This window comes from Papio anubis, chromosome 4 (assembly GCF_008728515.1).
Source record: "Papio anubis isolate 15944 chromosome 4, Panubis1.0, whole genome shotgun sequence".
In the NCBI taxonomy this organism is placed as follows: Eukaryota; Metazoa; Chordata; class Mammalia; order Primates; family Cercopithecidae; genus Papio; species Papio anubis.
In genome coordinates this window covers 172510281-172512298 of record NC_044979.1, presented here as the reverse complement: position 1 = coordinate 172512298, position 2018 = coordinate 172510281, and the positions used below count along the sequence as shown (strand labels likewise).

Genomic DNA, 2018 nt, shown 5'->3' with positions numbered 1-2018 from the left:
TCTCCTCCTTCTGATCTAGACTATACACTCCCTTCAGATGATTCTTCCTGACGCTACTTCCTGGCTCAAAACATCCAATGATTCCCAAATCAACTCTTAACCTCTTAGTTTAGCATTCTAGGATTTCCATAGTCACTTGTTAATCAGTAAATCCAAAGTGCCCCTCATTATAGGAAATCTGCTCTCTGGACATTCTCCTTACTTTTAATTTCATTTTATTAGTAGATCATGTGTTAACATGGTTCAAAAATAGAACAGCATAAAAAGTGATATGTGAAAAGTCCCCTTCCCTGCTGCCACCATTCCATTCCCCCATGTCCCCTCACTCTTAAAAGCTTCTAGTGCATGCTGTAGGGTCCTTTATGCAAATATACGTAAATACAGTTAGATTTTCTTTTTCTTTTTGTAGTGATGGGGGTCTTACTATGTTGCCCAGGCTGGACTAGAACTCTTGGGCTCAGGTGATCCTCCTGCCTTGGCCTCCCAAGCAGCTGAGACTATATGGGAAGATGCTACCACACCTGGCTAAATACAATTACTTTCTTTCTTTTTTTTTTTTTTCCTGGAGACAAAGTTTCATTCTTGTTGCCCAGGCTGGAATGTAGTGGCACGATTTCAGCTCACTGCAACCTCCGCCTCCCAGGTTCAAGCGATCCTCCTGTCTCAGCCTCCTGAGTAGCTGGGATTACAGGCGTGCACCACCACACTTGTCTAATTTTTGTAGTTTTAGTAGAGACGGGTTTCACCACGTTGGCCAATCTGGTCTGGAACTCCTGACCTCAGATGATCTCCCTGCCTTGGCTTCCCAAAGTGCTGGGATTACAGGCTTGAGCCACCCCACCCGGCTGAAATACAGTTATATTATTTTCTTATCAGCCTCCCTGCCTTTTACACAAAAGGCAGGTTACTGTATTCCAGATATTTCTCTTTCTCTGTTCGTATACAAAGAGCTCCCTTACTCTTTTTCTTTCTTGCTTCCTCCCAAATTTTTTTTTTTTTTTTTGAACAATGTTTGAGTTTCATTCACACGAAACACGGAAGTCATCTGTGAGGCTCTGTCCCAGAGAGAAGGGGCCTTCCCTCATGCCTGTTACTGGAATTGTGGATAAACACAAGTACAAATCAAATAAATTGCAAATTACTCTGTGTCTTTTCATAATCAATACAGCAACGGTCCTCAGTGGTACTGCACCATTCTGGAAAAAAATGCCTTCGGGCTCCTTCCCATTCCCTAAGGCAGCAGCAAATTCTTCCTGTCGCCTCCTATTGGCCAAGGCAGCCAAAGATTTACAAGTCTTTGGTTCGTAGATGGCCAGATCCGCTAGGACTTTCCGCTCCACCTGGCACTTAATTAAATTGCCAGTGAACGCTGGATACGTCGGGCCGTGTGACTGGGTAGCAGCTGTAATTCGATTAATCCAGAGGGTCCTCGTGATCCTCTTCTTCAGGTTTCGGGCTTTGGTGCATTTCACAAAGGCTCGAGTCCCGGCTCTGACCGCCAACCTGTAGCAGCAATTTCCCCCTCACCCACTCCTCCGCCGGAAGTGCTTGGCGTGTTTCAGCACCTCCTGAACCCGCCAGCAGCTGTAGGTGACGCGATTTCGCAGCGGTGAGGAAGACCAAGACGCCCCCGGGCCACCGTCCCGGATCCGCAACAATGCACGCGCTGCGCCGCCGCAGTCTTACCGGGCGTCGCTTCCTCTCAGTTTTTTTTTTTTTTTTTTTTTTTTTGAGACTGAGTCTGGCTCTGTCGCCCAGGCTGGAGTGCGGTGGCCGGATCTCAGCTCACTGCAAGCTCCGCCTCCCGGGTTCACGCCATTCTCCTGCCTCAGCCTCCCGAGTAGCTGGGACCACAGGCGCCCGCCACTTCGCCCGGCTAGTTTTTTGTATTTTTTAGTAGAGACGGGGTTTCACCGTGTTAGCCAGGATGGTCTCGATCTCCTGACCTCGTGATCCGCCCGTCTCGGCCTCCCAAAGTGCTGGGATTACAGGCTTGAGCCACCGCGCCCGGCCTGTTT

The 2018-nt window shown here is 48.5% G+C and overlaps 1 pseudogene across 1 annotated transcript; it reads right to left on the bottom strand.

Moving 5' to 3' along the window:
* Positions 1–959: 959 nt before the first annotated feature.
* LOC116274649 lies at positions 960–1679 on the bottom strand (annotated as a pseudogene). The gene has a single exon (XR_004183413.1). The product of XR_004183413.1 is annotated as a 39S ribosomal protein L20, mitochondrial pseudogene (transcript).
* Positions 1680–2018: the final 339 nt, after the last annotated feature.